Source organism: Diabrotica virgifera, chromosome 4 (assembly GCF_917563875.1).
Source record: "Diabrotica virgifera virgifera chromosome 4, PGI_DIABVI_V3a".
NCBI classification, from domain to species: Eukaryota; Metazoa; Arthropoda; class Insecta; order Coleoptera; family Chrysomelidae; genus Diabrotica; species Diabrotica virgifera.
The window spans coordinates 143,699,395-143,726,554 of NC_065446.1; the positions used below are offsets into that span (position 1 = coordinate 143,699,395).

General features: G+C 29.8%; 1 protein-coding gene and 2 long non-coding RNA genes across 3 annotated transcripts in view; all 3 read left to right on the forward strand.

Annotated features, from left to right (window-relative positions):
* The window catches only part of LOC126883174 (uncharacterized), a 1,224,086-nt gene that overhangs the window by 666,798 nt on the left and 530,128 nt on the right, over positions 1-27,160 (forward strand). The gene's annotated exons all lie outside the window — the stretch shown is intronic.
* On the forward strand, positions 15,132-17,716 carry LOC126883179 (uncharacterized). The gene is made up of 4 exons (XR_007697540.1): positions 15,132-15,402; positions 15,490-15,888; positions 16,600-16,770; positions 17,629-17,716. It is a non-coding gene; the product is annotated as an uncharacterized LOC126883179 (long non-coding RNA).
* LOC126883180 (uncharacterized) lies at positions 21,052-22,874 on the forward strand. The gene is made up of 3 exons (XR_007697542.1): positions 21,052-21,346; positions 21,434-21,832; positions 22,544-22,874. It is a non-coding gene; the product is annotated as an uncharacterized LOC126883180 (long non-coding RNA).

Below are 27,160 nucleotides of genomic sequence, written 5' to 3' on the forward strand. Positions count from 1 at the left end.
CAGTTAGGTAATATTGACTGACACTATGTAAAATCTTGTTAATTTTGAGGTTGCAGTCATAAATTTCAGGGGGCAGGATAAGTAAAACTCTTAGTTATTATCAAGCTTTCGCAAAATTTATTTGCTTCTTCAAGATATGCCAAAAAAGTTTTAGTAAATACAACGAAATTAAGATGATAAAAAATATTGTACATAAAAAGCATAAAAAACTTACAACGTGAGGTTAATCCATTAAATTTTTGGCATACATAACAAAAAAATATATAAAATTCTTAATCTAATTCCTAATCTTCTACAATACCTTAATTTTAGTTAATTTAAAAAGAGAAAAATAATTTGACAATTTAATTTGAAATTTAGTATATCAGAAAGACATTTGTATCTGTTTATTATATTTTATTTTAAGTTGCTAATAACTAGTTTTTTATTATTTCTTATCTGCGTACTTATTATAGAATTTATGGATATAAGTAATTTGTAAAATATTAGTTTTAGCAATAAAGTGGCGCCAAATTTGAAAATTTAATTTTGAATTTAGTCAGGCAATTTAGCATTTTTAAATTAAAATATTAGTTTTCGTAAGATAGAATGTAATTATAGATGGTGCTTAGTTTATCTATGTCAGTTTTTTTATTGACACATTGATATTTGTTGATGCATACTATTTCGAGAAATTCCCTTTTAATTAAGTTGTTTTCATGTTTTAGGATCGTTGTTTCATTAAATTGAATTAATGATTTTTACTGATTGCATGATCTATTAATGCACATGTATTTTTGTTAAGTCTGAGGTCGCTTTTATGTGACGTTAGTCTGCCTATTAGATTTCTGGATGTGTGTCCGATGTAAGATTTATGACAACTTCCGCATGGTATATTGTAAACTACATTTGAGCTTTCCATAATGCTAATAGTTTTAGTTTTTGTATACAATGATGCCAATGTTTTTATATTTTTAATTGTAATTTTAATTTGAGAATAGTTTGAAAATACTTTAGTTAGTTTAGTCTGAAATTTATGACTGCAACCTCAAAATTAACAAGATTTTATATATATATATATATATATATATATATATATATATATATATATATAAAATCTTGTGTACTGTAATATATATATATATATATATATATATATATATATATATATATATATATATATATACGTCTTTATATCAAGGCGAGATCCGACTAAATCGAGGACAACCCGAGATCCACCAATAGGAAATTAATTATTGGAGTATATTGTTCATAACTATCTTTATAATTAACATATTAATCATGGCACACTTTGAGGGGAAAAGATTTTTGTACTTAAATTTTTCTGATAAATTTACAGCGAAACGAGATCCGTAGCTGAAACGTAAAGGGGAGGACTTATATACGAAATTTTAGATATTTACCGATCAACGCGAGATCACACACTGATACCAGCTCTAAAGAGTATTAGTCGAGCGATTGGAGCTCGTGTTGTATTGTATATTTCCCACGATATACAGATATACAGCGGGCGGAGTCAATGACGGCACCAACAGCGTTGTCTCGAATTCTTTATGTAACTTTTAAGTATCGCTTCTTTTGTGTATTTAACGTCTACGATTTACCTTTTAGAAAGTCCCCTAGTTTTGTTACATACATAAGGGTGTGAAAAAAGAAAAAGAATACTTCACAAATAATAACCATTTAATAATGATAATTATTTGCAATACAATATTTTAAAACTATACATTAATATTCTTAAAAAACACTTACTACGAAACCAAAATGTAATTATTATATTCTTAAATAATACAAATTGTTACAAAATAATTATTTAAATGACTGCTTGTTTTAAAAATACATTACAAGAAAGTAAACATTTTTATAGTTATTATTAAAGTTTAAAAAATAAAATAACTCAATATGTAATTATTATTTGGTAGTTAAAAAATGATTTTAAGTAAAATGATTTAAAAGATAAAAAGAAACACACATAATTTTCAGGGTCAACTCCTAATTGCATGAAAATTTGGATTTAGATTCTACCCATCCCCCACTTCAAAGTTGAATTTGTGCCGTTGATTGCTTTTACTTGGAGGGTGAAAAAATATACGTTTAAAATAAGTCCGGAAACAGATCTGACTAACTTTAAGCAACTTTTGCTCTATATAGTTTTTTTAACTTAGGTACTAGGTTAATTCAGTGGTAGGTACTAGAGTCACTTGCGACTAAAAATGTTTACTTTTCAACAAAAAAAAAACACGTTTTTCGGCGGTTTTTCGCAAATACTCAAAAAGTAAGTATTTTATCGAAAAAATATTCTTGGAAAAAATGTAGCATATAAAAAAAACGAAAAAATGGTATATTCTTAGTCTATAGAACCAGTAAAAGTAAATTTGTAGCTCATAAAAAAGACGATCTTATCCTTCAAATTCTAAATCAAATATTTTAACGTGATACATAGTACCAAAAAATGAAGCTCATGAAATGAAATGGGAAAACCCATTAAAATTTTTTTAAAGTGTTTACAAAAAGGTTTATTATATTTTATAAAAGTTATATACGGGTAGGAAAGACAACGGAACGAATTTTCGAACGTTTAAACAGACGACATCCCAGATTTACCAATTTCTGGACAATTGATCCAAAGGCTGGATTCTAACAACGAAACAGTTGTGGATTTTCAAGTTCTCAATGAGAATCAGAATGAAAAAACATTAGTGACCTCGAGTATGATGGTTTGGAGAATTTGGCTGGTTATATCTGCCATAAATTGAAGGACTCCAGTAGTCAATCCGAAGATGTTTCAACGTACACGTGGGTTGATCATTTAAGTAAGTGTGGTTTATGTAAACCATCAGACACTCTCTTGTCATATATTAAGTATACCTTATTCCACGAACAGTGGCGTCTTAAGCGGGGGTGCAAGGGGTGCACGGCACCCGGGCGGCAGGTTATAGGGGGCGGCAGCTGGATCATAACGAATGACAAGTTCCATGTTTACATACGCATATGCACAAACGCTTTTTTACTAAGATTTACCTACCTACACTTAATATGCTGTATATTATATAGCCTACTTTAAAGTGTACGCCACTGTCTCGGCGTGAACAAATCTGAAAGTTTTTAGAAAATACTCAATTTAGGAAGCTTCTTAGAACTGAATCAACAGGGGGGCGTCTGTGAATCTTAAATGTGTTCGAGCGGAAATTGTTACCAAAAAAGGTCAATCCTTCTCGGTAAACCTTTGAAAAATGGTAAAAAATCTTTTGTATTAAATATCTATTTACGTAGAATAGATGACGTTGATATATTTTCTCTCTACGAAAATTAGGAACCCTTTAGATGGGAGGAGACATTTTAACAATTAAAGAAATAGGAGTCCCATTGGTTTAATGGGGAAAGGACCGCCTTTCAAAGTTTATAAAAATCGGTTTTCTTAAAAAATTTTTAGTTTTTATCTGAAATTTGAATTTAAACCAGTGACTTCTTGAGTTCCTGCTTTACGTTATTTTAACTTTACTTGATTAAATAGTACAGTGTCGTGAGTTTTGAAAAACCGCAGAAGTGCCCATAGAGATACAGCATCGTCAAACTCAAGGTAAGAATGTTACTAAAGTTACTACCTATTAAACGAGGACTGTAAAACAATTCTTTTTGTACATTAATGAAACTCACGTCTGGCTAGAGGGTTGTAGTATTTTTATTTATTTTTTTAAATTATTGCAGATGGCTGATGGAAGACAAAAACTTTCTGGTTTCCAATATCGGAAACGGAAACTGGAAAAAGAAGAAAAAGTGAAAAAATGCACGAGTTCTATAAGCAAGTTTCTTCAGAAAGTTCAACCAGGACCATCAACAAGTTCAGATATGAATCCAGTTTTCGAAAAAACTGTTGAAGATACAATGATGGGTGTTACTGAAACTTCTACTGATACTCCGATGGAAGAAATTTCAGCAACGTCAGCATCGGAAGCAACATTAACACCGACCGCAGCAGCCTCGGTAACAACTACTGCATTTTCTGATCATATCAGTAATAATTCGAGTTCAGTAATGAATGCGAATATCATCGATTCATTGACAGATCCTGCCCTTTGGCCACAAAGTATTTCAGATAATGTCAAGCTCTCACTACTTGAAATAGGTCCGGTACAAATAAAAAATTTTACATTTCCATTAGATGATTCTAATCGATCATTTTCAACTACGTATTTTCTTAAGAAACTAGGAAATAATGAAACGGTTATACGGGACTGGCTCGTTTATTCTAAATCTAGTGATTCTGTGTTTTGTTTTTACTGTAAACTATTTAGCAGTGCAATAAATGCTTTTAATGATGAAATAGGTTACAAAGATTGGCGTCATTTATCGAGAAATATAGAACGACATGAAAAAAGTGTAGCACATTTTCAAAGTGTGAGACAATATGTTGATTTAAAACAAAATATAATGAAAGGAAGAACTGTAGATTCGATTAATCAGGCCCAAATGGACCGTGAAAAAAAAAAGGTGGATGGCAGTTATTGAAAGAATTATATACATTATTCAGTTTTTGGCTAGACAAAATTTGGCTTTTAGAGGGCATACAGAAAAGATATTTCAAAATGATAATGGAAACTTTTTAAAACTAATAGAAAGTGTTTCAAAATTTGACAATGTTTTAGCAGAGCACATTAATCGCATTGAAAAAGCTGAACACCGCAATATGCCTCATTATCTTGGTCATAACATTCAAAATGAACTGATAACTGTAATAGGAGAAAATATCAAAAACACCATTGTTAACACACTGAAACATTGTAAATATTATTCTATAATTTTAGATTGTACACCTGACATAAGTCATGAAGAGCAAATTACAATAATTTTTAGATTTGTTTATCTTAACCCCTTAACAAAAAATGTTGAGATAAGAGAGCATTTTCTTGGATTTTGCTCTGTTACTGACACAACTGGACAAGGATTAATGACGTTTTTATTGAATTTTTTGGAAGGCTTAAATATTGATATTAATGACATGCGCGGCCAAGGCTACGACAATGGTGCCAATATGAAAGGCAAAAAAATTGGCTTACAAAAAAAAATTTTGGATATAAATCCTAGAGCATTTTATGTACCATGTGCAGCGCATAGTCTTAATTTAGTTGTAAATGATGCTGCAAAATGTTCTTTGGAAGTTACAAATTTCTTTGCCATTGTCCAAGAATTATATGTATTTTTTTCGGCATCAACATCGCGCTGGCAAGTCTTAAAAAAAGAACTGCCTACTTTAACTCTAAAATCACTTTCCGATACACGATGGGAAAGCCGCATTGATGCTGTGAAAGCCCTTCGTTTTAATTTAGAAAAAATTTATGATGCTTTGTTCTTTATTTATAGTGATTCAAATAAAGATAACGACACAAAAAATTTGGCATATTCTTTGATTTCAAAAATAAAGTCGTACAAATTTGTTTGTTCCTTGGTAACTTGGTATAATATTTTATTAAAAATTAATACTGTAAGCAAAATTATGCAGAAATCTACTGTGATACTTCCAGAGGCTGCTAAAATGTTAGAAGAAGTAAAAAAATATTTAACTGAATGTCGTACAGACTTAGCTTATAAAGAAATGCTTAATGAATCAAAAATTATTGCTGAAGAATTAGACTGCGAAATTAGTTTTCCAGCAGTTGGCACTGTACGACCTAGAAAACGAAGACCTATGTTTAATTACGAAGGAAGAGATGACGCTATACAAAATCCAGAGTTACACTTTAAAGTAAATTTTTACTTTTTTTTATTAGACACTGCCATAACTAAATTAGATGAAAGGTTCGAATTGTTAAGTGATCACAACAACTGTTTTTCGTTTTTACACAACCTTGATGCTTTTAAAAATTTAAATTCAAATGATAAATTAAAGTATTGCGCGCATTTGCAAAATAAATTGACAGATTTTCAAACTAAGCATTCTGATATAAATGCAGTCGATTTGCTGAATGAAATTGAAATTTTACCGACCTATTTAAAATCTACCTTCTCTGCAATTGATGTTTTAGGATATTTATTTAAAAATAACTTGATTAGCACATTTCCAAATTTGTCGATTGCTTTACGTATTTATTTAACATTACCGGTTACTCTTGCTGAGGGTGAAAGATCATTTTCCAAATTAAAGATTATAAAAAACTATTTAAGGTCTAGTATGACACAAGAAAGGCTTTCAAATCTAGCTATAATAAGCATTGAAAATGATGTTGACATAGATATTAATGACATTATAAAAGAATTTGCTATCCGAAAATCTAGAAAAATTGATTTTAGCTTTTGAAAAATATGGTCAAACATTAAATAATACCTACCTATTTCAAGATGTGTATTATTATCATAAGTATGTATTCGGATATAGGTATAAGTACGTAATTTTTTATAATTTGTTTTTACATCTGGTACATAATATGTATATACATATGTGACTTACTTTTCATTTAATTAAATATATATCTGATGTTATTAAATTGTGATATAACTAAATAAATAAAATTGTTTGGTTTATTTTAAGAATAGTTCTCTACCTATCTAGCTTCCCTTATGTCGTTCACCTTCTTCACGGTATATAGGAAATAAGTCTTATTTTCTAGGCTGTAACCTCCTTCAACTTATCGCCCAGAACGGGCGGCACACAAGAGTTTGCACCCCGGCGGCAGGTGAGCTAGAGCCGCCCCTGTCCACGAACATACGCCTGTTTTGGATTACTTCGAAAACGAATATTTTACTGTGCAAAATAAGAAAAACAAAAGTAAATTGCAAATTACATTGTTGTTTATTGGAATAATAATTATTAGCGCCATTTACTTTCGTACTTCTTATGTTGCACAGTAAAATACTCGTTGTCGAAGTAATCCAAAACAGGCGTATGTTCGTGGAATGGCCCATAACTGGAGACAATTTTTCCTTCCACATGAATGGTGATTCCATTTTGGTAACTAAAAATTATTTAGAAAACCTTATGTCCAAAAGTGTAACTGTAGCCTGTTCTAACAAAGCGAACAAGTTATTTTTTAGGTCTCGGATGTACTTCCGAATTAAAGAATTAAACAAGTCTCTTAACAACCTGACATTGCGTAAAAGAAAATTATGAAAACTGCTACATAGTTGCTGTATGTACATCTATTTCACATGCACAAAATTTAAATAAAGTGCATGGCATGAAAACTGTAAAACTTGTTTTTGTCTTTTCCAAGCCTCTTACTTAAATCTGATGAAATACATTATTTAAAAAGTAAAAAATTTTGTTTTTTTATCAATCCATTAAATTTATGGTTTTATTTTGGGGCTTTTCTTCCCCTTGGTAAAAATTATATTTACTAATGTAGGCCACTAATCAATTTTTGCCAACTAACGAAATATAATAATTTTATTAGATATCGATTATATGAATATTTTTATTTTCCGGATACCAATATAATCAAGAAACTGGGAACTTTACAAATAACTGAAAATCAATTTAAATAAAAGTAAATAGTTTAATAATTTTCCTCTAAACTATAAAAATCACGTAGTTTCTTTTAGTCATAATTCATTCATTTGTACTATTCTCAAATTTCATTCGCTTTCGTATTACGAACGCATAGACGGGACTATGCTTTACCCTGTTGCTGACGTCATGCGCCAATCGAACGAGCTTACGTAACTAGAATATCAGGGTGTGCATATTTCCGCGTCCCGGTGAATTCGTATCTATTTTAATCCCCCATCCTAATTACAGGCCAACTGGCAACTCTGGTGCGCAGGTAATTTTTAGATAACCCATTAACTACCGGTGAATTGGTAACTTTCATTTTTTAAGTATTGTTGATAATCTAATATCGGTATTCCAGGTATTTAGCGCTGCACTCCTAGAAAATGGGAAAAATGGCACAGGAAGTGAAACCGATGATGAAACGAAACGCAAAAGAGAAAACTTGGATGATTGTTTTAATAGAAGTAAAATTAAAAAACGGTCACCAAGCAAAGCAGGCAACGAAAACAAGGAAGACATGGAAAATGTTATGATTACAATAATGAAAGAGCTAATGAATAAAAACGATGAAATGCTTCAGGAAATAAAACAAATAAGGAAAGAATAACAACAAACCAATAAAGAGTTAATGGATGTAAAAGCAGAGAATCAAAAACTAAAAAAAGAAGTAAAACAGCTACATGAAAGAATGGAGCAACTGGAGAAATTTAGCAAAAAGAAAAGCTTGATCGTAACTGGGTTGAAAGTAGAAACAAATGATTATAAGAAATTAAAAGAAGAAATGGAAAATTTTATAGCCCAAGAGTTGCAAATACAAATAAAACTAAGAAGTGCAAAAAAATAGGAGAAACAGTATGCGCAATAGAAACAGAAACCCTCACGGATAAAATGGAAATCTTAAACAAGAAACGTAAACTAAAACAGCATAAAGATCGTATCCATATAAACAACGATTGGACATCCAAAGAAAAAGAAATACAAAAGGAAATAACTAAAATAGCAAAGGACGAAAGAAGCAAAAGTAAACAAACGAAAATGGGCTACAAGAAATTAATAGTGAATGGCAAAATCTAGATATGGGACGAAGAGAGAGAACAGCTGATAAAACATTCAAAAAACTAATAAACGAAGAACAGCGGCTGAAATATGATATTGACATGGCAAAAAAAGACTCGGAAATGCAAACGGTTAACGAAAACAAAATAACGCACACAAAATAAAGAAATAATCTCAATAAGAAGAAAAGAACAAGACCAATTAGAATGGGATCTTGGAATATTAGAACCATGCTGGCAGTAGGTAAGATGCAAGAAATAGCTCTTGAAATGAAAAAATACCAACTAGAAATCCTAGCCCTACAGGAAATACGATGGAAGAAAGAAGGAAAAATTGAGAAGAAAAACTTTAGCATGTATTATTCGGGAGAAAACAAACAGGAAACGAATGGTACGGCATTTATGGTGAACAAAAAAATGAGGGAAAAAGTGATACAATTCAAAGCAGTTAATGAAAAGATATCTTACATAAGAAAATAAACAAGCCAACATCTCGATAGTCAATTGCTATGCACCCACCGAAGAAGCAAACCAAGAAGATAAAGCAGAATTCTACGACATCCTGAAAGAAACCTGTGAAAATATTCCGAGGAATGACATATTAATAATATTGGGTGATTTTAATGCAAAGATCGGAAAGGAGGACTATAATCGTAATGTAGCTGGCAAAGAAACCATTCATGAAACTACGAATGATAATGGAGGAGAAATCTGCAACCTAGCAGCAGCAACAAACACATATATAGTTAGTACTGGGCATAAACATAAAAAAGAACACAAAATAACATGGATGATACCAGGAAGAATGGATGGAAACCAAATAAATCATACTCTAATTTCGAAACAGTGGACACAAATAGTACAAGACGTAAGGTCATATAGAGGGGCAAAGGGGCAAAGGAAAAAGGAGGAAATGGAATATAGCCAATCTGAAAACGCAAGAAACAAAGCAACAATATACAGAACAACTGGAACAGAAATTGGGTCAGTACGAGCACATAGAAATAGAAGGAGAACGGAAAAACATAAAGAACAGCATAATAGAGACAGCAGAACAAATAATAGGATTCCAAAAAACAAAGAATCGAAAGAATGGTTTGATGAGGAATGTCACCAAAAAAGTCAACTGAAGCACCTCGCAAGAAACAAATGGCTACAAAGTGCCGAACAGGAACAACTGGACCAATATAGAAAAGAAAAACAAGAAGCATTGAAACTCTATAGAAAAAAGAACAACACATGGATCTCTGAACAAATGCAAGAATTAGAAACGAATAATAAAGACAACAAGAAATTGTTCGAATAGATAAAACAACAATACAGTACCAAAAAATCTGTCACAAAAATAAACAAAAAAGATTGGGAAAAACATTTCACGGACCTATACAAAAACGACAATAAGGCATATTCAGAGGATGAGGATATAAGAGATAACAGAGATGAAGAGGAAGGCGCACCTACTTATCAGGAATTTATGGAGGTATTAAAACAACTAAAAGTAAACAAAACGCCAGGGCCAGATGAAATCAACAACGAACTGATTATCAACGGAGGAGAGGAGCTCACGAAGCGAATGCACAAGTTAATGGTTACAATTTGGAAGGACGAAAGCATGCCCATAGAATGGAAAAACGGACACATCGCACCAATCTTTAAGAAAGGAGATCCAACTAAGTGCTGCAACTACAGACCAATTATGCTAATAAATACAACGTATAAGATATTGACCACAATTATAAGAAACCGACTAAATCAATACACAGAAAAAATTATAGGACCATACCAACAGGGTTTTAGAAAAGGAAGATCAACAATAGATGCAATACACGTACTGACACAAACAATTGAAAAAAGCTATGAACATGACATAGAATTACACATACTATTCATCGACTTCTAACAGGCCTTCGACAGCATATACAGACAACAATTATTAAAATAAATGAAAAAATGGAGATACCGGCAAAATTAATAAGAATATCTAGAATGACAATAAAAGACTCAACAGCAAAAGTTAAAACAAATGAGGGCGATACAAATGACATCAAAATAGAACTTGAAGTAAGACAAGGAGACAGTCTGTCAACGACAAACGACACTATTTAATATCGCTCTAGAAGGAGTAATTAGTGACACAGGGCTGAAAACGACAATCATTCAAAGCTCAACACAGATCATAGGATATGCAGATGACCTGGCACTGGTAGCACGAGATAAAAAAATACTAGAACAGGCACTTTTGACCCTGGTAAGAGAAGCAAAGACGAGAGGATTAATAATCAATCAGAATAAAACAAAATATCTTATAAGCAAACGAGACAATGTAAACAGAATAACAGAAATAAAGATAGGTGAAAATACATTCCAGAGAGTAGATTGCTTCAAATATCTGGGGGTGATGGTGGACGGCAAAAACGGAAGGAGTATAGAGATAAACGAAAGAATTAAAGCAGGTAATAGAGTATATTGGAAATATCACCAATTACTCAAGGACAAAAACCTGAGCAAAAAACAAAATCAAAAATATACACAGCAGCAATCAGATCAGTGATAGCCTATGGAGCAGAAGTAATGTGCCTTACGAAAAAAGACGAAGAAAAGTTAAGAATAATTGAGAGAAAAATTATGAGAAGAATACATGGCCCAGTAAAGACAGAAACAGGGGAATATAGAAAGCTGATGAACCATGAAATAATAAATATAAATAAAGGAGAAGATATAGTAAAATTCATTAAAGCACAAAGGCTCAGATGGTTTGGGCACACACAAAGAAGAGGGGTAGAAGAACTGATCAGGAAGATAATGAACTGGAAACCAGTAAAAAATAGACCAAGAGGAAGACCAAAAATAAGATGGGAAGATCAACTGCTAGACGATATATCAAAGATGGAAATTGCAAACTGGAGAGAAAAGATTCAGGACCGGAGAGAGTGGAAGAAGATAGTAGAGAAGGCAAAAAAACATCACAACCTATGAACTACGACCTAAAGGAAAAGCGGACTAATTTACCGCGTGAAATGGATGAAAAGAGCTCATATTTGAGCGAACTATACTCTAACAAGAGTGAACGGTCCATATAATAATTCCAGGTATGTACCTGTATCAGTTACCCTCCTTGGAGTTGGTGTAAAAGGTATTCATCATTTATGTATTGTCTTTTGGAAGGATTACTAGAGAAAATCCAAATAAATTTTGAAAAATTGGCTGAAATCGCTGAAATCCTTGTAACAGATTTCGTAATGAGTGAACATGGGTGTAAGTTATTGGTGGTAAATGATTTTAAATTTCACTTAAAGAAAGTGCTAAAAAGAGGAAAACATTTATGGTACTGTTCTGCATCTGGTTGCCACGCAACCTGTTATACCGACGGTTAGTTTTTTTTTTAATATTTTGAGTAGTAACTATGTTGGTTATCAACAATTTGATGTCAAAAATGCACATTTTGCCATTTTTTGTCTACCAGTAAGAAGAAAAACATTCAAAACAAAATTTAAGATAACCGCATTATAGAGCATGTAAAACAATTTAAACAAGGTTTTATAAATTTCGCTATACTTAATTGTTGCTTATAAAACTATAAATTAAGTCAGTTTAACGTTAATATAACTTATGTAAAAATACAACTTATATCTCGATTTTACGTGAAATAGCTCAAAGCAATGAGTAAAAATACACGGTTTTTATGACACTCAGTGTAACTACGTAACAATTGTTTTAGTTTCTATATGGACGGAATAACAAAATTTATGTAAATCTGACCAATTTTTTCTCAATTTAATTATTTATTGACAATTTAAATGAAAAATAGCCGATTTTAAGAATTTTCGTCTACATATAAGTTACAATATTTTACCAAAAAACTGAAAAAAGAACCGGTGAGTTTATTGAAATAGCCTTAAAATGAGTTGAAGTAAAATAGAATTGGAGCTTTGTTTATCAATAAACATTAATGAAAAGTATACATTTGCGATAGGCTCTGTGTTGGCTTAATCCGTTACTATTCAAATTTATTTCTCACGTTTTAAGCTAACTACCTGAGGTACACCTAAACCCTAAAAATGTCATCAAAACGACGATTTTGAAGCTATTCCGACTGGATTAAAGAAGCTATTATCGATTCAAACAAAAGTTGTGTATTTTTAATTCTAAATTTCAACTATTTAATTAAAAATAAAGGGTTTCAGTTGATAATTCAAAGTTGCTACACCCACCGCTTTCGCAGGCAGAATAAGAACCCTGCTATTGCATAAGTATATAGATTTTGAAAAACCATTAAAAAAGCATTCCAAAGTTTTTTCGATATGCCGTCTAGTTCTCGAGATATTTGACATCGCCTTTCTGGACAGAGCCCTTAAATAATGTAAATATTCTTATTCAAGCTAGACATAAGCCGAGTGAGAGAGCTGACCGTGAAATTCATTTGCGATGTTTCCAAATTTACCGGATCTCGGGTTGTCTGCAAAATATATATTTAGGATATACACAACGGATCGCGCGCGCTGCCCTCTACAGCGGATTTAGTGGAACCACTGCAATATAAAATTCATCAAAAGGGATGCAAAATGAGGTCCAGACAAAAATCGATTTCCTTGTACCCCAACCATTGTTACATCGAGATGTCACTATATACACGTGAATACAAGGTGAGATCCAAAATCGGATCTCGCCTTGCAAAACGGATCTCATCTTGTATAGCTTATGATACAAACGGATCTCGCCTTGATATGAAGACATATATATATATATATATATATATAACAAACAAGTGGTTTATTAGGGTTGCAGTCAGAAGTTTGGCCAGGATATCAAAGAAACACTCTTTTGACTTTTTGTCTAGCTTTCGGGGTTGTTTGACCCCTTTATCAAGACTCTGTAATATAAAACAAAAATGTAGGGTTTCCTATACCTATCTAGCTTCATTTTTTAAATATTTAAAGATTTCCTAATTTGTAAGCTTTAAAAATTAGAATTAAGTACCTATGTCGTGGTTATGTACAACACATCACCAACACCGGCAATATACTTAGATATCTTAGGCAAGATAGTTTCATTAATAAAATTCACATTTTTATCATTTAATCACACAGTGTTCTTATTTTAAATGAGATACTCGATATTCTATTCTTTATAATGGAAGATATTTAAAATCTCTTCAATTCCATGTAACATTCTCAATACACATGTTATTCTGTAAATATAAATTCCCATGTTATTCTGTAAATACCCATTTTTACATATTTTTGTACAATAATCTCGTTTTCGTCAAAGTAGCCATTGCATTTAATTGTTTGTAATTGCGATTTAAAGATTCAAACAAAAAGTGGCGTTCTTAAATTTACTTAATAACCGTTGGGTTAGGATATGGAAAATACTTATACGGAATGAAATATAATTTAAATATCTTCCAGAATACGGCATCTAATATAGGGTATGCAGTTTAAAATAAACATATTATTCAATTTCAAATGTAGGCCAAAATCAACTAAAATAATACAACACTATGTGTGATTACATGATAACAATGAACATTTTATTATTAATGACAGTATCTTGTCTAAGTATATTGCCGGTGTTGGTGGTGTGTTGTACATAAACACTACATAGGTAGGTACTTATGTAATTCTAATTTTTAAAGCTTACAAATTAGGAAATCTTTAAATATTTAAGAAATGAAGGGAGATAGGTATAGAAAACCCTAATAAAAATTGAAAGCTAAGTAAACTTTCTACTCGATAGACTAGTAAGCTACAGGGTGTTCCATTTAAAATAAGTAAGTTATTACAGCTTGAATTTGTTAATAGAACAATATAATATTTTGACCACCCTGTAAAAGATAGGTATAGGAAACCCTAATACAAATTGAAAGCTAAGCAAATTTTCAACGCGATAGACTAGTAAGATACAGGGTGTTCCATTTAAAATAAGTAAGTTATTACAGCTTGAATTTGTTAAAAGAACAATCTCATATTTTGACCACCCTGTAAGAAATTTTGTTGCAATAAGCATCTGTTTAAGTATGCTAAATAGTATATTATTAAGATCCAAGAAATAGTTTGTTACTGCTTCTTAGATTCGTAGATATTTATTTTTTTCTAAAACCTTACATTTTTATAAAAATCGAAATAAATCAAAACACCCTGTATTTAGGTATAGGGAACCCTTATGAAAGTATAGCTTATTTTTTAAGGTCAATTCAATAATGTCATCAGATATAGGGCATTCCATAAGAAAAAATATAACTTTGATATACCACTCTTTTTTGGAACACCCTGTATAATTCACATTATTTTTAGGTTGTAGTATTAAAGGCCCTGTATATTTCTGTGAAGAAATTTTTTTAAAATATCAAGTGGTTTTCCGTACAGAGACAGAGGCGAATAAGATGAACCACCCTGTATATATTATCATATATTTTTATATGTTAATTTATTTTATTTATTTATTTATAATTTTATTATTAATTATTTTATTTTATTTAATTTAATTATATTTTTATTATAGAATTATTTTTATTTATTTTTATTTATTATATTTTTTAAAATATACTGATTTGTATTTATTTTATATTAATTTATTTTAATTTTAAAATATTGATTTAATAATTGATTTTAATATTGACTTTGCCCGGTGCCATCTATTAATCACTTACCTTAACTAGCTCAGTTATAATGTGAAACCTGCATGAAATCTCCTATCTGTGGAGGTGTGAGAAAAAGATTTCTGAAATATCAACTAAACAAACGACACAAAAATAAAGCTATGAAATGGTGGATAAATAACAAAAGACTGTCGAATATTGTACACAAATTTGGAAATATATTGAAAAATAAAGGCTTTGTTATGCAACATCAAAAATACAAGGTAATTATACAACAATGTAGATCAGATCAATATGATATCAACTTGAAATATTTGCTGATCTATCTAACGCTAAATTATTTATTTTAGGTTATCTAGTCGAAAGTCTGAATAAAGAAATACGATGCAATGAATTTAACTATGAAAAAATAAGAGTATTTGACAAAAATTAAGTCGAAGATAACCCAAAATTATCTTGAATATTCAAAATTTGTTATACTAAAGCTAGAAAATGAAAAACATTGACTTTCGATCATGATCAATTAAAAAAATAAACTGTTCAGTACAACCTTTCACGATGTAATATGAAGATAAACCAAACTGCTATGAAGTCTCTTCGGATCCAAGAAGAAACCAACTCCTTCTCCTTCACTGGAACAATGTTCTAAATATGGTCGATACCCGCATCAGAATACTTTTTCACTTTTATTATAAAGTTGAGGGTCATTTTTAAAAATTTTTTCTTCACCATGAAGATTATTTATACAGGTTAGTAGAATAAAAGTCTTTTAATTTAATTTTTTTACGATTTACCGCATTTTTCTCAAAAATTTGCGGAGCTACTTATAACAAGGTGTTGCCTGTTCAAAGGTCTGCAAAACTCTCCTCAAAATGGATTCTTTTTGGCTTGGCGTCCCTTCACAGCCAATGGAAATTAATTATTAATAACAATCCTTGCTATGAAAATTTGAATTCACCAATCAAAAAATTCCCATAAATTTGACATTTCATCAAAATGATAATTTTGATGAAAATTTTGGAAATATGAACGCAAATTGTGATTCTATCCTAATCTTTGGGTATAATCTAATCTGGGATTTGAATAGATTAAACTTTCTAGTTCATTTTGATATAATGTCCTTCTTGCTAGGTGCCCTTATTAAATTTCTATTAGGGTTCACTTCAACGTCCGACACTTCATTTTTAGTTTCTTTAGCACTTACACTCACATATTAAAATTCAAATATTTACACAATTACTACATACAAAGGATTGAAATAACTTTCAATTTACACAAAATAAATCAGCAATTGAATATGCATAAGCCATTTCCTCAAAATATCATTCTTATACGTTAATTTGACCTAGAGTTTCGACACTTGTCAAAGCTATTATTCTATTGAACTATTTTCCACATTTTTCGTTAAAATTTATACTAATACTATTGATATTGAACTTACTATTGTTCTCAAATTTTAGATTGATGTCTATTTCAACATAATTTCACAAATCCACACATGCAGCTAAGTGATGCAAGACGTATCACCTTAACGAAGTTCCTTTCGAAGTGACTTTTAAAAAATGGAACCTTTTGATGATTCTTACGAACAAATAAGGCTATTGTATGATACAAATAGAAGTAATTCTCTGGTAAAACTCAAAATTCAAATTATTGTATGTTCTAGTTACTAATTTCTAATTTATATGTCATTGAAATATCATCTTTGATATAGGATTACCTATTTTGATTTCTTATGTAATTCTACCTTTATACACTTAAATAAAACCATCTTATAACTATTTAATTATTACTAAGTGCTCTCATAACTTTAGTTCTTTTTACAATTCTCATTCTTCTCAACCTTCCAATCAACGATACCCCTCAAAAGTGGCAATAATAAAAAAAATATCCATATACTTTGGGCTTTACTAAAATTACTAAATTATATATTATTTTAACTATTCTATGGTTTGAGTATCTTAAAAAATCATAATAACTATTTAAAATCATGACAATTGCCCTAAATGAAAAATTGATAATTTTTCTTAAGTAAAATTTAAATTTTTCATTTAAAATTTTAACTATTATATAAATTATATTTATTTAAAAAAAATTACTTATCCTATAAACTTTAATCTATCCTTGGTAATATTTATACAAATCATTTATATTAAGAAAATATTTTCAAACGCAAATTAAAATAATGAAAAATACCATTTCACTCCCTTCTTGAGTAAATGATTTAAAGGAACTATCTTTTGGCTCAAATCAGGCACAAGCCTTTTAAAATAGTTAATCAAACCAAGAAAACCACGCAAATTTTTAATATTTTTAGGGGTAGGATATTCTTTTATTCTTTCTACTCTCTCCTCATCCATTGAAACTCCCAAATTATCTATTTTATATCCCAAAAATGTAACACTATCTTGAAAAAATTGGCATTTCTTTATATTTATTTTAAGACCCGCTAAATCTAATTCTCTTAATAATATTTCAATATGTTTTAGGTGTGAAAATTCGTCTTTTGAAAGTATAAGGATATCGTCTATATAATGAAGAATAAAATCATCATATTTATCTAAAATATTATGAAAAGCACGAACTAAAGCACTACATGAACTTTGCAAACCATAAGGCACAACACAAAATCTGTACAGAACACCATCTATCATGAAAGCTGTATAATCTCTGGATTCATGGGCTAAAGGAATTAACCAAAAACTATGTCTCAAATCTACTTTGCTATAATATTTTGCCCCCGTTATTCTCCCGAAAATAGTTTCCGTTGTAGCAGGTGCTTCGTATTTCGGTATGGTGTGATTATTTAAATTTCTTGCATCTAGACAAAGTGTTAATTCTCCACTGCTCTTTTTGACTACAACAATTGGATTTATTATTCTTGAATTACATTTTTCTATTATTCTATTTTCTAACATCTTTTCTACTTCTCTATTTACCTCACTTCGGTATCTATATGGTATCGGATATGTTTTCGGTCTAAAATCTTGGATATTTCTAACTTCTATTTTGTGAACATAATCACTAGCAAATCTATTTTCCTCATTTATGAGTCCTTCATACTTTAATAATATTTTCTTCACTTCTCCTATCCACTCTTTCTTACATATTACTTCCTCCTCCATTATATCCATACTACTTTTACACATATCATCATCAACATCTTCATATAATACATTATTAATATCTATATAATCATTATTTATCAATTCATTGCCCTTTTCTGGACTTAATTCATTAAATATTTCATTATCCTCCATATACATTCTCCTCATATTCATCAATTCCTTGCCCTTTTCTGGACATAATTCTTCCTCAAATTTCACACACTCCTCCTCTACTTGTATCAAACCTTTCTCATAATTGATTACCATACCCATTTTGTCTAACATATCCGATCCAATCATAATATCATATTTCATCTTATCAATGACAATCAGTTGTAGAATATAATCTTTTTTAATTAATTTAATATGACCAACAATACTTTTATTAACATGTGTAATCGTTTTATTATTTGTACCTACTAAACTTAACTTAGGAATTTTAAAACATGAATCTTCTAAATTCAAATTTTTAATGACATCTTGACTAATTAAGGAAATCTCTGACCCTGTATCCAATAAAACTTTAAAATATTTACCACAAAATTGAACTTTAATAAAAATTAATCCCCTGAACTTTTTCGATACAACATTAGCTCCCATGTCCAAAAATTCCCTATGATGCTCGTACAGTTTGGTTGCTATATTGCCTAGCAGGTGCGGTCTACAAAATTCTGTTCAAATGACTCCATTTGAACACCTGATGACGTTGATGGTTGATCAGAAATTTCACCATCCATGACTACATTATTTACACTAAATTGTGCCCTATTATCACTATTTCTACTATTGTTGTTGGAAGGCTGATTCGAACTCGAATTACCCATATCTCGTCTTGGTGATCGTCTGCTATCACCATTATTACCATTATTATAAAAATTATTATTACCATTAGAGTTATTTCTATCACCATTATTTCTATAATTATTATCTCTGTAATTATTATATCCCCTATTATTATTATTATTATTTTGGTTATAATTATTATAACCTCCACGTCCATTGTTATTTCTATTATTATTATAATTATAATTTGATCTATTATTTTGACTTCTGTTTTGATTGTTATAGTTATTGTTATTATTATTGTTATTTTTATTATTCCAAGTTTGATTATTGTTATTATTATTATCATATCTGTTGTCATTGTAATTATTACTATCAATAAAATTTTGAAAAGTGCCATTATTATTATTTCTGCTTCTATAACTTTGAAAAGCTTTTTCCTTTTCAATAAGAAAATTGCAGAGCATGTTGAAGTCGGTAAAATGGAAATTTAGTCGGATATTCTCTATCTGACTTTCAAAATAGACTATTATGTGGTTCACCAGTTCCTTCTCTGTGAGTTTTCCATCCAGATACTGGGCAGCACTATATAATCTCATAGCATACAGATGCATGCTTGTTCTAGAGTTGGAGTTATATCTTCCTCCAAACAATTCTGCTCTCACAACTTGTTGTCTGGACTGTCCCCAGAAAAATTCCAAAAACTTCACTTTAAAACCATCAAAATCTTGGATCTCATTCTCCACATTCGTATACCAAATCAACGCTTCACCCTTCAGCTGATTTCTAATGACTTCACGAAATTCGTCGAAGTCATTGTATTGCAAATATTTGGTTGTGAGTATACGAATAAATGGTACTGGATGTTGAGATTTATAGTCCCCATTAAAATAAATTCTGTTCTCCGATGTTTCTATAGTATGGACTATTGTTCCTTTTGTTGTATTCCTAATCTTCTTCTCCATCTTTTCTATCTCTTGTTTAACTTCTTTTACTTCAAACTTAAATTTATTCTCCAATTGATCCTCCTTTTCCTTGGATGTTTTCTGATCTTTCTTGATTTGATTTATGTTTTCATCTACCATGATGAATCTTCTGTTCGTCCACTCTGCTTCCTTTTCTATATCTTCTTCTACTATATTTATTCTTTCTTTATGCTGTTGTATTTGTGTTTTAATCTCTTGATTTTCAACAGTTAATTTAGTTTCTAAATTTTCATGTTTATTCATGATCTCTCCGTACAACATTTTCACTTCTCCAATACTCTTATTTATTCTCTGTTCCATTTGTTCTTCTATTCTTTTAATGTTCTCATCAAGTTTCTTTTCCAGCCTCTGACTATTTTTTTCTGCTTTTCTGTTATTTTCATCTAACTTGTCTTCTACTTTTTGACTATTTTCTACTAATTTTTGTTCTACTTTTTGACTATTTTCTTCTAATTTCTGCTCTAATGATTTATTATTTTCTTCTGTTTTTCGACTATTTTCTTCTAATTTTTGCTCTAATGATTTATTATTTTCTTCTGCTTTTCGACTATTTTCTTCTAATTTTTGCTCTATTGATTTACTATTTCCCTCTAATTTAGTTCCCATTTTCTTGTTGTTTTCATCTAAGTGAATTAATTTTCTTTCTATTTTATTATTATTTTCTTCTATCTTTGTCAATATTAATTCCATGAATCTTTCAAGCTCGGATTTTTCTTCTTTCTGTTCCTCTCCTTCCTGTGTCGTCTTAGAAACAGATCTACGTCCATCTGCCATTTTGTATAATATCTCAGACTCAAAATTTTAATATTGATTATTTAATATGTGACTATTTTGCCCTATATTTATCTTATCGTCCCACGTTGGTTGAGCCAATTATCATATATTTTTATACGTTAATTTATTTTATTTATTTATTTATAATTTTATTATTAATTATTTTATTTTATTTAATTTAATTATATTTTTATTATAGAATTATTTTTATTTATTTTTATTTATTATATTTTTTAAAATATACTGATTTGTATTTATTTTATATTAGTTTATTTTAATTTTAAAATATTGATTTAATAATTGATTTTAATATTGATTTTGCCCGGTGCCATCTATTAATCACTTACCTTAACTAGCTCAGTTATAATGTGAAACCTGCATGAAATCTCCTATCTGTGGAGGTGTGAGAAAAAGATTTCTGAAATATCAACTACAAACGACACAAAAATAAAGCTATGAAATGGTGGATAAATAACAAAAGACTGTCGAATATTGTACACAAATTTGGAAATATATTGAAAAATAAAGGCTTTGTTATGCAACATCAAAAATACAAGGTAATTATACAACAATGTAAATCAGATCAATATGATATCAACTTGAAATATTTGCTGATCTATCTAACGGTAAATTATTTATTTTAGGTTATCTAGTCGAAAGTCTGAATAAAGAAATACGATGCAATGAATTTAACTATGAAAAAATAAGAGTATTTGACAAAAATTAAGTCGAAGATAACCCAAAATTATCTTGAATATTCAAAATTTGTTATACTAAAGCTAGAAAATGAAAAACATTGACTTTCGATCATGATCAATTAAAAAAATAAACTGTTCAGTACAACCTTTCACGATGTAATATGAAGATAAACCAAACTGCTATGAAGTCTCTTCGGATCCAAGAAGAAACCAACTCCTTCTCCTTCACTGGAACAATGTTCTAAATATGGTCGATACCCGCATCAGAATACTTTTTCACTTTTCTTATAAAGTTGAGGGCCATTTTTAAAAAATTTTTCTTCACCATGAAGATTATTTATACAGGTTAGTAGAATAAAAGTCTTTTAATTTAATTTTTTTACGATTTACCGCATTTTTCTCAAAAATTTGCGGAGCTACTTATAACAAGGTGTTGCCTGTTCAAAGGTCTGCAAAACTCTCCTCAAAATGGATTCTTTTTGGCTTGGCGTCCCTTCACAGCCAATGGAAATTAATTATTAATAACAATCCTTGCTATGAAAATTTGAATTCACCAATCAAAAAATTCCCATAGATTTGACATTTCATCAAAATGATAATTTTGATGAAAATTTTGGGAATATGAACCCAAATTGTGATTCTATCCTAATCTTTGGGTATAATCTAATCTGGGATTTGAATAGATTAAACTTTCTAGTTCATTTTGATATAATGTCCTTCTTGCTAGGTGCCCTTATTAAATTTCTATTAGGGTTCACTTCAACGTCCGACACTTCATTTTTAGTTTCTTTAGCACTTACACTCACATATTAAAATTTAAATATTTACACAATTACTACATACAAAGGATTGAAATAACTTTCAATTTACACAAAATAAATCAGCAATTGAATATGCATAAGCCATTTCCTCAAAATATCATTCTTATACGTTAATTTGACCTAGAGTTTCGACACTTGTCAAAGCTATTATTCTATTGAACTATTTTCCACATTTTTCGTTAAAATTTATACTAATACTATTAATATTGAACTAACTATTGTTCTCAAATTTTAGATTGATGTTTATTTCAACATAATTTCACAAATCCACACATGCAGCTAAGTGATGCAAGACGTATCACCTTAACGAAGTTCCTTTCGAAGTGACTTTTAAAAAATGGAACCTTTTGATGATTCTTACGAACAAATAAGGCTATTGTATGATACAAATAGAAGTAATTCTCTGGTAAAACTCAAAATTCAAATTATTATATGTTCTAGTTACTAATTTCTAATTTATATGTCATTGAAATATCATCTTTGATATAGGATTACCTATTTTGATTTCTTATGTAATTCTACCTTTATACACTTAAATAAAACCATCTTATAACTATTTAATTATTACTAAGTGCTCTCATAACTTTAGTTCTTTTTACAATTCTCATTCTTCTCAACCTTCCAATCAACGATACCCCTCAAAAGTGGCAATAATAAAAAAATTATCCATATACTTTGGGCTTTACTAAAATTACTAAATTATCTATTATTTTAACGATTCTATGGTTTGAGTGTCTTAAAAAATCATAATAACTATTTAAAATCATGACAATATATATATATATATATATATATATATATATATATATATGGATTCCAACTTTAGGAAGCCAAAAACGCTATATCGCACCGGTCATACGAAGCCCGACACCTCCTTACGAAGCCCGGATTCGGGCTTCGTAATTCTTTAATGTTATTTCCCCAAAAAACGTACTTTACACCATCTGTCGATATTTTAACCAAGCTCAGAACATGTAAATACGCTTGGGTTTCATATATATTCGGACAAATTTTAGAAATGTACCATAGGTAGCTCTGAAATCATGATTAACAATACGAAGCCCGGGCTGCTTATGCCTGGAATTATTATCAAAACATACACTCGTAGTTCATGGTATCTACCACCAGTTTGCGCTGCGAAAAAAAGTATATACTCTGTAGAAGTTCAGCAGCGTTAGGAAGCCCACATTGAGCTACCGATTATAAGAAGCCCTGAAGTTTGGCAACGTTTTTGCGTATTCCTCAAAGTAGTATTAGATTGTAAACATTTTTATTATTACCTGGCAATGCACATTTTTCGTATTTTTGGGTCGTTCATCGTCATTAATCTTGTGTACTAAGACTCCCGAGAACAGATTATGGGTAATTCTTAGCATTACCTGTACACAGTAAGATACCGACAGAAAAAAGATTTAAAAATTGAATCGCAAAAGAATTATTTATTTTAATTGATACAATTAATACAAATTAATACTTTGTATTACTGATTTACTATTTTAGTTTGTAATAAGCCACAAAATTTGCTACCAAATAGGAAATTAATATGACAAATTAAATTATTGTTTTTTTTTTATTTAAAAAAGGTTAATGCCTCGACAACTAATGGCCATTGGCATGGTAGGTACGGTAATTTTTAAGAGTTAGGTACCTAGTGTAATGTGTAGTGTGTGTGTGTGTTGAGTAAGTGTCTTGTTACTTTGCAAAGTTGACGTTATTGTCTTTGTAAAGAGACGCTAACTGTATCCGAACGTCTGCGGTCCCTCCGGTGAGTACCGATCCCACAAGGACAGAAACTATTTTCATTTATTAATTTATAATAAATGAAACATTTCTGACCCTGCTGAGATTCGAACTCACAAAAATTTGGATTTTTCGATCCAAAGGTAGGCGCTCTTACCACTTATTCAAGGACGGGGTTAAAGTTATTATTATTAAATATTACTTTATAAAATTAAAAATAGTCATTCTTATGAATTATGCGTATTATTCTGATTCTGATACGATGAACACTTGTTTGATGGGTCTGAGCCACACAATTGAGGGTTAGGCCACTGTTTCATTCGTATTTTTAGTATTTGTCAAGGCAACAATACATTATGTAGTGCCATCTTGCCAAATATAGAGCTAGATTGTGTAGACCACTGTTGAACCATATATCCAATTTTTCTGCTTTTATTGATGTATTAATCTAAAAATGCTCAATTTGTGGACTGTGCCACTGTTGCTCTGAGCGCCTCATTTAATACAAATACAAAATATTTAATACAAATGCATATAGATTTTCCCTTCGGAAAAAATCAAACAATATAGATGTTTTTTAATTTCATTAAGGGGATGGGTACGTAGTTTCTGCTGAAATGCTACTCAAATGGAATTCATTTTTTTTTTCGAATTGTGAGAAAACTAATAAGTATTTTTGAAAATTTTAAACTCAGAATAAGAGATTACGTTATTAGCGAGGGCCGAAAGTCCCTGAGAACTTCTGTAATGTTTATTTTAATAAGTTACAGGGCTAAAAAACTAAAAGAAAATTTAGTGTGACTTTTAATTTCAAAATATCTCATTCAAAATAAACTTTTTATTTATTGTAAGAGACTTTCGGCCCTCGGTAATAATTTAGTCTTTCATTTTGCGTTTAAATTTTTCAAAAATATTTATTGTTTTTTTCAGGATTTGAAAAAAAATGAACACAATGTCCGTGGTAATATTTTCCAAATCTTTGTCAGTAGTAAATAGAATATTGCCAGCATATTGTCAGTCAGACAGTGACAATTTTAAAAATTTGACCTGGCATTGGGAATATTCTCAGTTGTTGATTAAATAATATTGATAATGTGTTTGATAAATAATTGATTTAAGACGTGAACTTAATAAAAAGTTATTTATTGTTTATTATTTATGGAAGATCCAAAGCAGAGAATACACCAGGATATATTCAGTGATCCAAGTATTGTGTTGTTACAGATGTTCAAAATTGTAAGCGTTTCATAGTAACAATATATTATTAAAAAATCACTTTATCACTTTTCCTCTTTTCTCGATTGATTATTAGCTTTTGTTGTACAGTAGATAAATTATTACTGAATACATAGGTAGTGAAAAAATTATCAGTAGTAATTGCACAAAAGCTCTGAAATTATCGAATTTTTCCCGAGTGACACTTTGACAGTATTAATTTCACGACCCGAAAGGGAGTGAAATTACGTCAAGTGGCACGAGGGAAACAATTCGATAATAATTTCAGAGATCGAGCTGCAATTTGCTGCGATTATTTCATGAATAAAACTGTTTAAAACCAAAATTTTATTGTAATTTATTTATGTAAGTACAAATTAGTACAATTAAACACACAGTTGTTATAAATATTTGACGATTGAAAGTCATCACTTTTATAAGTTTTAAAACAGTAATTGTCATTAATGTCACTGAATGTATTTTTTCACAGCAACGAAGGGCATCTGACGTAATATACTTGACGATGAGATATTATCAAAAATGATCAATTTAATTTGTATTTCTGTAGCTTCCTATTGGTCGGAAATATGAAATAATCATATTAATTAACTGAATTAACAATTAAGGCAATTAATTATACTAGTAAAAGTTATCCAAGAACATTAAAAAGCCATCTTTACAGTTAATGATGAAATTGTCAAGTAAAGTATACATATCCATACCAGTGACAATTTTACTACACGTAATTTGCCGTTTAAAGACAGAAAAAGTAGGGATAGCCTTAAAATATTTGCGAATTATGTACCGATGGGCCTAAGAAATGTTTAATAAACAACATATTAAAAAGTTCTACTCTAGAAGTGGGCACTTAATTTTTTATTAAACAAATGAACTGCGAAATTAGATGTTTCTTTAAATAACCCCGAAAATATAAATTTTAGAAAAAAATTGACTATTGAAAAATTCAGACTATTGAAAAAAACCTAAATATAAGATTAAAATTTTTATAAAATTAAATCTGTAGCTTCTATAATTTTTTATTTATAACGCTTCACGCTATAACGCTATAAGTCACCCTTCTCACAAACATTGGCGCACTGTAAACTAGCGAAGTGCACGGCTGAGTTATTTCAGTGTATTTCTCTAATTAATGGATCAAATAAAATTTTACAAATTGGACAAGAAAGAAGGAAATTAAGAGAAGGAACAAGAAAGGATAGCTTAATTGGAAAGAAGAACAATTAAGCTATCTTATGGTTATAATAAAGAGAAATAAAATGTATGGGCATAAGTACGGTGTGGGCTGAATTTTGTTTAAACATTATTTAAAAATGTGTAACTAATAAAATTTTTCTTATAAAGCTCTCAAATTTGCACAACTTACCTTTCAAACATCTTACTAAACAATGTTTCATTAAAAAAAATGCCAAAAATTTAATTCAAATGATATGACGCAAAAATGCAATTTTTGAAAACTTTTACGTAAGTTTTAAGTAAAAACGTAGTTTACAGAATTACCAGCACTTTAAAACGGTATTACTCAAGTTTGAAAAGATTTTTTACAATTTTATAGGTGTTTTTTAAAGCATTTGATGTATTTTTTAAAATTTACTCAATAATTTTATTTTAGAAATGAAACTATGAAACTATGAATGAAACTATTCCTTTTTGACAAAAATTAAGAAAGATAACAAAAATGTACCTAATACAAAAACCGAAAATTACCAACTAAAAAATTGTTTATAAAAAGTGATCAAAAATGTTTTCTCTAAAACTTACCTAAAATAAATTTAATAATAAGCTTGAACAATAATACATTTTCAACAAAAAAATATTTTTAGCTCTTAAACATTATGTCTGCGTAACTTCGAACCTATTAATAACTTTTTTATTACCA